The 13,978-nt window shown below is 39.5% G+C and overlaps 2 pseudogenes; both read left to right on the top strand.

Moving 5' to 3' along the window:
* The first annotated feature begins 75 nt into the window (after positions 1–75).
* Positions 76–6,911, top strand: LOC139456235 (uncharacterized; annotated as a pseudogene).
* A 735-nt stretch (positions 6,912–7,646) lies between these two features.
* LOC139454856 (uncharacterized) lies at positions 7,647–8,957 on the top strand (annotated as a pseudogene).
* Positions 8,958–13,978: the final 5,021 nt, after the last annotated feature.

The raw sequence follows: 13,978 nt of genomic DNA, 5'->3' as shown, positions 1-13,978 counted from the left end.
GCATTGCTTGAGGTTGTAGTAAATCCAATCACAGCTGGATTGTTTTATGATAACAAGGGACCAGAGGCATACAAGGTGGAACATAGAGAACCATTTCTGCAGTCTACCCGGTGTGAGCTCAAAGACATAATAACATCAGTTACAAAACATTAGAAAGGTATTGTTGTCCTTACCTTGTAACCCTTATGGAATGAGGTTATTATCAACTGAGGAACACAACGCAAATGTTCAGAGTGAATGAGTTGAGCTTAACACCATCTTGACAGCACTTAAGTTATCATGGCGTTAATGTCTGAAGGAATCCCCAAGTGGGTCTTAGATACCATTATGCTTAGCTTATATTGCATATTCATTACCTTAAAGAATCTGTATACATAGTGAATAAAGCGACAAAACCCTTTCCATATCCAATAGATATCTCTGCATAAAGCAGAGTCGATTGTACAATTTCGACTATATCACGAGCATATGTTTATGAATCACTATCAAATAGTAATGATACCAGGTGTTCGCGAAAAGGTGAGCGTATCCTGCCCCATAAGTGACACCCGTCACAAACAAATGCAAAGGCGAGTCAGTTGTTCACCCGAAAAATATGGGAACATATGCGTCAAATTTGGAACTGCCTCCACTTGTCTACCATAAAACCTTTTGAAAGCTTTACTGGTGCCTTGAATGTTGTAACCTTGATCAAACAACTTCTGAGCAAGAGTTGAATGACGCTCTTTGAAATCTTGGTAGAAAGAACGTGCTCGATTGTATCTCAAAAGTTGTGAAATGTAAACACCAAAGGCTGGAGCTACTGGAATACTGCTTGACATGAAGGGAATGTTGACTATTGGAAAGTTGAAGTCATCCTCTTATCATACAGTCTTATGGAGAGTGTTTTGTCACTCTGAATTTTCATGCATAGTTCTAAATATGAAACAGATGAAGCGGTCTAACTGGTCTCCTTTATTTCTAGTTCAGATGGGTAAATGAGTGGAAGGGAATTTACTATTTGATTGTTATTGAACGATATCAGATCATCAATATACCTGAAGCGTAAGTTACACTTCTTGGACTAATTACTTTCTTTTGATTTTGCCAATCTGAATAGAAATTATCCTCATCATCCTATATGTTTTACATATATGCATTTACTTATGCAATTCGTATAGATAATCAGGCACTCTCTGTTAACAGGTACATATACAGATATGTCAGCGGAAAAGTTGCCTGTCGAGGTGGTTTTGACAGACGCCATCGAAGGAGACTTAACTGCCGAAGTCCCCATAGCTACAAGCAACCCTTTCCGCCCAACAGTACATGCAACTGAAAACTTTTTGGATGAACTATCTAACCGACTTCATAATGGTTTGAACTGCTCTCATTGTCTTTAGGTTGCTAACGTCATATTCTTACATAATAACATATTGATATATCAGTGATGGAGCATACCTTACCTTTTCCGAAAATAACTTTGACCCAAAAATAAAACATTATTGCTACTCTTATGGTTAAAAAATATATATTACCAGAAATGAGGAAAAGAGCTTCTTCGGGAAGTTTTGGTATATTAAATGTGCTTTACATCGCTGGATAGCCTGTGTATATAATCAATGTAAGATCAGGAATGTGTCATGTGAGTGAATGTAAAAAAAACCGTTTCAACCCAGAAATCTTTGGTATGTTAAATATTCTTTACATTGCTGGATATCCTGTCTGTCTATATTTGTACTAGCAGTATAAAATCAGTTTTACATGCTTCTTCACAATTGTTCAAGTAATGTACAATACTTCAAGGTCAAATTCTAGGTGACATCATTTAATCAATGTGAAGAAAAGCCTTTGGATTCATTATATTTTAGGGGGACAACTTTTATAAATGTAGGTTGTGGTTTTAGTAAACAGACTAATTTTTACATCAAGCTGTGTTCGGTTTATGTCGTTTTTCATAAAATGTAACTGTTTCTTGTTCTATGTAGTTTGCATGTTGTTCAATTAGGATTAACATATGAAACATATGTTTTAGATGTCCATATGCTCCCAGAGGGTGCAGTAAGAAGATGGAAGAAAGAAATGCAAATCCTTCTTGGTAGCTCAAAGATTGGATTGATATACATGGCAACATCTCTTGCAGAGACGTTAGATGTGCATCTGAAAGACACAAACATTGACGGAGTTGTATTTGATGCATGCGTTATCGCATGTGATCATCCAGTTCAAATTTTTACCTTTGTTAGAGGCGTGTCAAAAGACAAATATGATACCTTGATTCAAAGAAATGACGAGTTGTCCAAAGGTGTTCTGTATTCTTTAAGGGAATTTACTGATGAAAAATTTAACATTTTGAATGGTGTACTTGATCTTGATGATTTGAGAGACAGTGCAGGTTTTGAAGACAAAAGGTACAAAATGTTCGAGAAACGTAGCCTTTATGTCAATCCTAGATCTCTTCAGATGAACCCTAGACAAATGCAGACATTTATGCAAAGCTTTCTTCGTGGCAGCAGCTGTAGATCACACATCTACATCATCAGACAAAATAGTTCTGCTGAAGTGGGATGACTACCAGCTTCTTGAAAAACACCTTGATGAACAGAAAGTAATTTTGTATTACGCATCCAAAGAAAGAGTAATTACTCTGATGAATGAAGTCGCCAGAAGGTTATCAAGATCAGGGAAAACAGTGCTGAGAATCAAAACATTAAGGTGAGAGTTTTATCACACAGAGGATATTTGGTTGGTAATACGTCAAATTGTTGAAATAGCCAAAGACAATATTGCGTGAAGACGTGTTTAATGAACAAAAGTCCGTTTTCATGTGACACACAATGCCAACAAACAACATGTGACAAAATAATCAGCTAGATCAACAGTCAAATAACAGCATTTGATCAAAACTGAAATGTCAAATAATCACGAAAACAAATTCATTGAAATAAAAATGTCAGTGTTGCGTATGGAATCCAAGTGATGCGATCACGGCCTGGTACCATCGTCTCATGGCCACCAATAAGTATCTGGGTGGTTTCCAAAGGGAAGATTGTTCCACTCTTCAGTAAGAGCTTTGCCGAGTTCATGTAGAGTTGACGGAAGGACAGGGTGTCGTGAGAGGGCAGTCTGCAGCTCACTTCACATATATGTATGATTGGGTTGAGTTCTGGTTACCGATAAAAGTCCCCTTCTCTAAGAAGGCATCAACGATGAGGATGAAGTCCGGTCTGATTGCACCAAGATACGGTCTCACTTACACATCAAGAATATCATCCCTGCAGCACAGAGTCTGTCACCATACACCGCTGTTGGACATGGAGATCAGTTGGTCTAGCTCTACTGATCTCACGACGATCTGTGATGTCTAGACAGTATCACGCTACATCAATGAAAAGTAGTGGAGCCCAGTCCTGGTCTATAGTTGCAATCAGAAGAAACCAGTCTCCCGGCTGTTGGAACGATGTCGACCACCCGCAGGATGCTGGGGGTGTTTCTTTTTAGCAGTATTGCAGAAACATCATGGCGGGGGACACCAGAAATGGTCACTGTACCCAAGTGGGGAATCGATCAGGGGCCTTCGGCGTGATGAGCCAACGCTTTAACCACCAGGCTACCCATCCGCCCTGCAAGTCGCTGGGAAGCTGATCCAAACATTTCCTATCTATTCCATGCTCTTCTGATCACAGTTTGGCTGACACAAAATATGTTTGCAACGGGACGTTGTCTTTTCTACCTAATTCTGCAGTTGGGGTAGGATACACCTGCCACTATTTGTTAATGAATAATAAACACTTGCTCGTGATTTGGTCAGAATCGTATAATGGTATGACCGTGGAAAGGATTTTTTCCCTTTTATTGTTATTTACAGATTATAATAAATAAATGCAGAGAAGAGGGTTTGGGTGATCCTGGCACCGTCAGTCTGGTTAGGTTCATCATCAGCTCAGGGCCCTTGTCCCCTCTACACGCAGCCAAGACAGCGAATGGGACTTCTCCCAGGAAGCGCTGCCATTACAATAACTAGTAGTAGTAGTAGTAGTAGTAGTAGTAGTAGTAGTAGTAGTTCTTGTAAAATGCTACTGTCACTGCAGTAAGGTAAACAATTAATACGCATAAGAGGAGAAATATTGTATATATCTGAAAGCCTTCTCTAGAAATGTCAATCGAGTAAAATAACACAAGAACTACTTTCAGTTTGCCCAAATGGTTTTCAGAGAAATACCAATAAGAATCAATAAGAAAAGGATCATCTAAATATGTATAACATCTGTGTTGTTTTGTTGAATAACATGTTTATCTCATCTCACGACCTGAAAAAGGGTATAGTTTTACTCGTGGCTACTAATTAAACTTGCTACACCCCATGTAGGTGACTGTCTTGAAGATGATGCCTTCCACTATGTGTCTGATTCGTGTGCATTTAATCAGCTACCAATCATCAAAGGCAAATGTTGGTTGTTCAAAGGTAAATCAAATGGTATTTGAATATGTTATTATAAACCAGCATACACCTGGGTTGACAAATATCCCATTGGTGTAAGATAATTTTCATCAGCTGAATTGTGTTTACCGACATGACTCAATATTTTACTGAACAGATTTGATCGAAAAGTGATATCACGGAAAGTTGGGAGGGGGACGGGGGGTGGGGGTGTTTTTTTCATCAGTCTCATTTGTATTTAACAGTTCTCATTAAGTTCTAATTTAAAAAAAAAATTCTCCGACATAGTGATAACATTCATGTGACAACTGATGATCACCCAGAGTGATCGAACATATAGGATAACATATTTGAATTGTAAATAGAACAATTTCAATCACTATTGAAACAGCTATTCATTTTATTCCAAATCCTCAAACCTGCACATCTATACTGCTGCTTATGTTATCATTGTTCCCTCTCTTGTAGGTAATCCTTTACGAGATTCTGGTTTAGGCTACTGATCATCTGTGTGGAGTTTGCTCCTTGGAAATGTCTGTAGATTGTGAAAAACTTGGACGGGTGCTTTTTAACAGGAAGTTATTGCAAGAAAAGATACTGACTGGTACATTTGATTGGAAGTGCCTCTGGCGTTATGTCAATTTCGCTGAAGAACTAAGATCGGTATTCATAGATAGCATCAAATTATATTCAAAAGACATAGCCAGGAAGCTTATATCTGACCATGACACTAACTTTCGTTGTACTTGTAAGACGCTTCAGACACCTAGCGCAGTGGCTACATGTACTTTGTTCAGTGCTGAAACTGAAAAACATCCTTCACGAGATTCTGGTTAAGGCTCAGGTGATGCTCCGGAAATATTTGCAGCCTCGTTCGACAGTTCACCGTCTGATCTTGATGATGGCTCAAAATCTCTCAAATGTGTTAGACTTCATTGATTATCAGGAAATATTTGCAGCCTCTGCCGACAGTTCACTGTCTGATCGTGACATTGTACAGTTTACTGAGTCAGAAACATCACCTCACCTTAAACTGGATCCATTCAGATAATAATGACTACGACACAGATCCTTCATAAGATTATTCTTTAGGATTAAGTGATGATCAGGAAACAATTGTAGCCTCTGTCGACATTTCACAGTCTTTTCCTGACAGTGTACAGTTTATTGAATGATACAAGTGATTTTGCAAGTATAAGTGGTTCGGAAAAATTATACGACATGCTGCAGCAGAAGTCTTTTCGTGTGGTGTCACGACTGGGCAACTTCAATAGGTAAACTGGGGAAGTTGTGATGAGATGCGAAATAAAGCTCATTGTTTTATTGAATAGCTTCAAATCCTCTTCACAAGTGAACACAGACCGTTTTCGCCTCAATTCATCGAGTATCAAAAATGTGTCAGTCATCAGAATGGCCAATGGGCATAGACGCTTACGTTACCGCGGTATGGCGTCCGCGATTTACGTCAGTGGAGTAATACTGTGTTCTGCGATACGTTCCTTCACGACCAATCATATGGTCAGGTTCGTGTGGTCCACCACATCGATTACGGTCGTTTCAGTTACTGATACCCTGACATTGGCTCCGTGAGTTTGTGCTTTAATTCTTAAACACACACACACACACACACACACACACACACACACACACACACACTCACAGACACACACACATAGACACACAATAATTTCTTTTTTGAATGTGTTTTATTTTATTGCAATAGTCTTACTTGTATGGTTTAGTATTTGTATTTTGGTGTTGTATTCAAATGAAATTGTAATGTGTAGATGGAAGTTGAGACATGTTTGACAACACTGTCATTGTTTTGCACACTGTCATGGTTTCAAGCAGTTTAAATGCTAATTCATATACATACTTGAAATCATGAAGGTGCATTTGGGTTGAACTTGAACGTTACATCTCGGTAGAATCGATTCTGCATGTATGAAACGTTGTGTCATCTCTAGAAACTTATTTTTAAATTGATAGATTATTAAAGATACAAGCTAAGACAACTATATTAAGAAAGCAAGTTATGTGTTTTAGTCATGTTTTCACTGTGTATGTACGAACGTGATCTTTGATATGTGTATATTATAGTGTTATTGTATGGGCGTTTTCATTTTGGCCTGATATGGGACCAAGGTCTCTCATATGATCGAAGCAACGCCGATTTCCAGTATGACAAACCTAGGACTTGTACTAGTCCAATATGAAAGTACTCATATTATGACATTTGTATTGATCAACAGTCTGTTCCTATTTCTCCGCCTAATCAATTGTCTGCTTGCTTGAACGTGCTTTTCTCTATTGATTAAAACATGTGAATAAATGTAAGATTTTAAGTTTATTTTTAGTTTTAATATGAGTGCAAATGATCACAACAGTGCTGTCAATGATCGCATGACTCTTTTTTATTTCAATCACAGCTGCCTAATCAATTGTCTGCTCGCTTGAACGTGATTTTCACTATAGATTGAAACATATGAATAAAAGTACGATTTTAAGTTTAGTTTTAGTTTTAATATGAGTGCACATGATTACAACAGTGCTGTCTATGATCACATGACTCTTTTTGATTTCAGTCACAGCCACCAGTGTAAATATTATAGATTTTATTGAGTGAGTGATTTCGGTTTAACGTGGATTTGAATAGTAGTTCAGTTATTCACGACGTGTCAGGTTGATATGTCACAAAGTTCAGAAACTCCTCCATATTTCATAACGCCCGAGTGCAAGGATGAGTTACTGTCGCCTCAACGTGTGTTCCAACGATGTTTGTCGTTTTTTCAGAACACAGAGCACAAGAAAAGTTAGTAATGGGACACTTGTAATGCGGGCATCACTTCATTCTGAAAATTATGCAATATCAGAATAAATTATTTAATCAAATCACCTTTAGCTCCTACTTATGGACACAACATCATTTTATCGAATGAATTTATTCCAAAGAATAATGACAAGTTTTGTTATCTCTTTTCCTGAAATTCCCACTTTCTACACCTTCATGTGCCGAGTGACATAAGAATGATAATATAAATATCGATTTTAGATTATATAGAACATGTTTTTGACAAAATATGCTATGTACATAATGATCTTTAATAACTTATCATATACAGAACCGTTACCTAAATTCGTGGATAACCTTGATTCGTGGATCGCGGTAATTATCGTGATATCTCGTAAATTAAGTCTCGTATGACGTCACACAGCGGTACTTTTGATGTACACACACTGCCACGCCTTGCTGACAAAAATGTTCCGAATCGCTGCATTACATGAAAGTACAGAAAAACCAAATGTCCAACACTGAGATAAATAGCCCTAGATCACCAATACCAAATTTCATATTTACAAAACATCAAATAAAATATATACCGTAAGCACCAGCCTTCTCACCTCTCGTTGTCTGTATAAATGTCAATAAACATAAGTCACATGCCTTGAGATGCTGCTGTCTGTTAAAATTGTAAATCTATGGAAACATTTTCGGGCCATCTCGTACAGCTTTTTTGCATTTTCATAGGGTTCACCGACGCCTTTACGACAGGGATACAAAATGTATTTGCCTACAGCTTTGACTAATGCTTACTTAGAAGTCAAAAACAATAAAGTTGCAGTTCATAAAGCGCCATTAAACTTCTCTGTACCCGAGCAAACACTTGAGAGACAGAATAAAAGGCAAGATCGATGTTGACACAGTCAAGCCAAATTCGACTCATTTTTTTTATGCAGAGCAAGAAACTAGACCTGTTGACCATATAACATCCATGGCATCCATCGGATACGGATATACCAGGAAAGAGGTTGTCCAATTAGGGTCTAACTTTGCTTGTCAGTTAGGAAAACGTGACCTGTGCCATCCATTATCTGTCAAGGGGTTATATGGTCTGTTGGAGCGATGGCCGGAGTTGAAAGTTAGAAGTGCCAAGTCTCTCACCGAACTTCGTGCCAAAGCTAGTTCAGAGGAATGCATCAACAGATATTTTGATGAACTTGCCATGATTATGGACAAACACGGTTTCCAATCAAGACCAGAAGCAATTTATAACGTAGATGAGAAAGGAATCAACCAGTCCCATGTCGCACCGAAAATTGATGTCTCAAGAAAGTCCGTGGCCTACGAGATTTCTTCAGAGAGATCGTCTGTCGTCACACTTTTGGGATGTGGAAACGCTCTGGGCACATTTATTCCACCTTTCTTTGTATTGCGGGTGCTAGAATCCGTAGTGAATTTCTTGAAGGTTGTACAGTGGGAAGTGACGGAACTGTTTCTGAATCGGGATGGTTAAATGGTGTTATATTCCAGGATCTCTTCGATATGTATCTCCAGCAACGCCGAATAGACCTTTGCTTCTTCTGTACGATGGCCACAAGTCGCAGATTTCCCCGTCTCTGATAGACTGGGCAAAAGATCACAATATTGTGTTGTTTGTCCTCCCGGCTCACACAAGTCACATTTTGCAGCCAATAGACGTGGGATGTTTCGGCCCGTTTACAAAGATTTACAATGCCGAATGTCACAAACCGTTGAAGTCTGATGGTATCACAGTCAACAGATATAACATCGCCTCCGTAGCCTGCAGGGCATCTGCTGCTTTAACGCCTGGTCACTAGCAGTCGGCATTCAGAAAGTCACGAATCTATCCCTTTTCGCCACGTATGCTTGATAAATCTGCATTCCAACCAGCTGCTTTTATCCACGCATCACACGATTAAGACAAGTCGCAGCAAGTACCAGCTACTGACGACGTACACAGCCCACGATGAGAAGCAAAATCTCGTCACTAACTTTGACAAAACTCAATTCTTTGATGACCAGCTTCCCGTCATTCAGAAGAAGCAAATAAAACCGCGTAGATCTATCCACAAGATCGTTAGCGGCAAAGCCATAACTGAACCAGAGATAGAAATTCAAGTCAAAAACTATGTTAAAAGTTCAACTTCTAAACAGCCAGTACCAACCAAGAAACGACAAGCAAAGTCACATACATCAGGTGAACAATCTCAAAAGAAACATAAAAGTACCACCGAGCCAGCGGCGGGACCATCCGGTGCGATTAATCTACTATGTACAGCAGTGACAGCGAGGATTCGCCAATATCCGATGACGAAACATGTTGCTGTGTCATCACTTTCAGCCCGCTGAACTGGCCCAATGCACATCACTGTTTTTCGTACAGTGGGGGCAGTGCATGTATCATGACTGTACCCACTGGGTGCACTTACAGTATTGTTGTCATGTGTGCGTGCTTCGGACTCATGACACGTTTTATTGCCCTTGCCATGGTCTGCCATGCAAACCATCGGAAGAGTAGGGACTGAAAGAGGACACAAACTTACCTGTAAATAGTGTACATAACTTTATTGACAAGATTCGTTTTGGAGTTGTGTGTTAAATAACTATGCTCTTCAACTGTTATCAGCCGACACAGAAATGCTGGTCGGTATAGATTCGAATACATAAAAACATATTACACAGTAACGGTACTGGGCTTTCGTACATAGCGATACAATAATCTACCACGTAATCCACGAATCAAGGTGACGTCACATTTTGTGTGCACATGAATGGCTGATGAATGCAAATGGCTTCGGTAAACAAACTTTTCAGTCACGAGTGGAATCTTCGTCATTTTCTTATAGTTTAATAGATGATTTAAATAATCAGTGAGTATACAAAACAAAATCGGACATTTAAACCACGAATTTGGGTGAACTTTCATTATATCCACGAATCAAGGTTACTCGAGGGTAATATTCGTTTCTGTATAATTCATATGTTTATTGCATGGAACTGACTAATTTAGCTATTCTTGCTAAGTATTGTATAATGAAGGGTTCAAGAAAATCTAATCTGACGAGAGCCATCATCCTCTCACAGATTTTGCACAAATTGTAGTTCACAAAAAAATTATATCGTTATATCTTGTCATCAATTCTCGGCAAAACACTCAATTTATTTCTAAAATTTATGTAGTTATAATCAGTCTTCAAATTTCTAATTATGTTGAATTCTGAAAGAGGTGTGTTTTGTTTCAGTGTGGTCAAATTGATATTTTTTAGAAGAAATATATGTTAACTTAATGATTTACAGTTGTAAACCAATCACCGCGCGCTTTGAGCTTGCTAAGTAATTATGTTATACAATACAATAAAAGTCGGAAAAATCACAATGCCCCCTACCTATTGCTTCAACAACTGAAAGTCGATCGCATTGGCCTGAGTTAGTCAATAGATGTCAAGGTACCTTTTACATTCTTAATTACGAATATTTGCATAGTCGTTTATGCAAGGGTTTTGGTGTTCTTGACCGGAAGTGACAACTCGGTAACCTGCGGTATAAACAAGTTTTGCTCTGATCACGTTATGATATCAAAGAAGCACCACAACGTGCCATGCAGTTACGTTTTACCATGACGTGTCACCTTGATGTGTGAGGAAAGCCGGAAGTCATGCCGGTCTTAGAAGTTTATCACTTTAGAGAAACCCACGACCACGGTAACAGTTCTGACTAACCAATAAACATAGTCTGAGCCTATCTGGGATTCGAACCCAGGACCATCGGTTCCCTGCATGCCCAAAGGACGTCATAGACGACAGGGTCTTTGACATGAAGTAAACTTTGAATATTAACAATAGTATAGGTGTACACCACAGGGGTAACGTTGGAAGTTGATTTGAAAAGGTTGAGGATTAAAACACTCTTCGATATCATCATCAGAGAATATTTGTAATATGCAAGACATAATCATAATCGTCCCCACTGCATGGCCGTCCAACGTAGACGCTGTCTCAACCACTACAGACGTGCTTGACAGTGTTTTCCTGTCAAAATGGGACGTCTGACGGGTCTTCTGGCGACAATCCCTGCACATCTGAGGCGGAGACGTACGGTTTGTGAAGATAATCGTCGAAGGCCAGGGATGCTTCTTGCAGTCACTGTTGCTGGCTGGAATCGATTTCGTAGGTGTGTTGCTCGAATCCAGTTGTCTTGTCGATTATTGGTTACGCGTGGCCTGCCACTCCGAAGATGGTCTCTGACTGCATTCGTCTGTTGCCAACGTTGCCATAAACACCAAATGGTGTTTCTGTGGAAGTTAAATTGTCTTGCAACATCACGTTGACTCGACCCTGCTTATAGCATACCAATGACTCGCAGACGCTCATTTTCGGACAGGCGTGTTGTTTCGTAATGTTGAATAATTGCGTAATTTTGTTGTTTTTCTGAGTGGTTGTTGTCAGCACGATGCTAAACAATGCATATGGAATCCCGTTAACGCACATGTTTTTATACCATTCTTAGGTAGTGAAATGCATGCTTTTCTGTAGCAGTTGCGTTTTTGTGACTTGATTCAATACATGTACTACAATATTTCAACCCAAACTTTACTTGTTTGAAAAATACACTAAAATATTGGTGTCACAGGAACTTTTGTTGTTGAGTATATATGAACTCTGACATGACTCCAAAAGTTTCTTCAGATCTATTGGCTTGTTCTTAAACGTGATCTCGTGTATCTTTGTTATTGTAACAAAGCGATGCCCCTTTTCATACGTGTAAGCGTTCCTGGCAGCGGATGTGCGGGGTTCGGATTCCCGAGGTATATATTCATTGACTACAAAAGCATCTCGTTTGATACCCAAACTCCTTTTTACTCTTGACCCGTGAAGATTCCGGGGTAGAATAGGTCTTCAGCAACCCATGCTTGTCGTAAAAGGCGACTAACGGGATCGGGTGGTCAGGCTCGCTGACTTGGTTGATGCATGTCATCGATTCCAATTGCGTGGAACGATGCTCATGATATCAATCACTGGATTGTCTGGTCCAGACTCGATTATTTACAGACCGCCGTCATATAGCTGGAATATTGCTGAGTGCGGCGTTAAACAACAAACCAACCAACCAACCTTTTTACTCTTAATGATCTTCTTTACATGCAAAAACATTCCAGGCCTTTGAAACATGCATCAATACATGAAAACACATTCTGAACACTACCTTTCATCTTTTGAACACCAGCTCCAAAGTGTCTTTCTATTCATCAATTTACTTTTTCAAAATATTCATGATTGCTATACTGTAAAGCTCTCGTAAAATCGTTTATGCCCCCCATGGTGAAATCGACGAAGGTGACATGATAACGTTGCATTTATGTTGGAGATATATATGACATATAGATGATAAAAATGAAAGCAATTGTTCTTGGGGCGTTTGAATTGGTTCGAAATGAATTACGAATTACGGATTATACAGGTCTTCTTGGGACTCACTCAATTCACACGCAACAAGGAATCAGTAATTCTTAAAAGATCGTAGATTATTCTCTAATAACCCCCACCGTATCCAATAACTGAGAACCTTGGATCGTAACTTACACACATGTGCTCCTAGGATCGTCAGTAACACACATGTGTCCCTTGGATCGTCAGTAACACACATGAGAACCTTGGATCGTCAGTAACACACATGTGCTCTTTGGATCGTCAGCAACACACATGAGAACCTAGGATCGTAACTTACACACATGTGCTCCTTGGATCCTCAGTAACACACATGTGTTCTTTGGATCGTCAGCAACACACATGAGAACCTTGGATCGTCAGTAACACACATGTACTCCTTGGATCGTCAGCAACACACATGAGAACCTTGGATCGTCAGTAACACAATGTGCTCCTTGGATAGTCAGAAACACACATGAGAACCTAGGATCGTCAGCAACACACATGTGCTCCCTGGATCTTCAGTAACACACATGAGAACCTTGGGTCGTCAGTAACACACATGTGCTCCTTGGATCCTCAGTAATACATGAGAACCTTGGAATATGTGTTCCATTTGTCGGCGAAAACACATATAATCCTTGGTTTGTCAGCCACACACAAATGCTCCATGGCTTGCCAGCAACATACATGAGTCACATGGTTTGTGAGCAACACACATGTGCTTCTTGCTTTGCCAGTAACACACATGTGCTCCTTGGTTTGTCAGAAACACATATGTGCTCCTTGGATCGTCAGTAACACACATGTGCTCCTTGTATTGTCAGTAACACACATGAGAACCTTGGAATATGGTGCTCCATGGCTTGCCAGCAACACACATGTGCTCCTTGCTTTGCCAGTAACACACATGTGCTCCATGGTTTGTCAGAAACACACATGTGTCCCATGGTTTGTCAGCAACGCAAATGTGCACCCCGGGTTTGTCAGCTGCACACGTGTTCCTCGCTTAGTTAGCAACACACCTCCTCCCTGGGATTGTCAGCAACAAACAAGTGCACATTGGGTTTGTCAAAAATGAGTAACGTTGACAACCTACGTCCCTTTGGGCGGACACACCTTGCTTTACATACTCACTCACTTAACATATTCAGGAAATGTGTAGTAATTGGTACTGCATCATGCATTTGTAAAATATCTGTGAAAGGAAAGAATATATGGTTAATAATAACTTGGTATTTGCAACATATTCAGTTTAGTGGATAGTGTACTTTACTACTTTAAACGGTTTACAGTTCGCAGTTACAACATATTATATTGCTTACACCA

Source organism: Haliotis cracherodii, unplaced genomic scaffold (assembly GCF_022045235.1).
Source record: "Haliotis cracherodii isolate W230 unplaced genomic scaffold, xgHalCrac1.p SCAF_11, whole genome shotgun sequence".
Taxonomy (NCBI): Eukaryota; Metazoa; Mollusca; class Gastropoda; order Lepetellida; family Haliotidae; genus Haliotis; species Haliotis cracherodii.
Note: the sequence above shows the minus strand (reverse complement) of the source record. Positions and strands in the feature narration are given on the sequence as shown.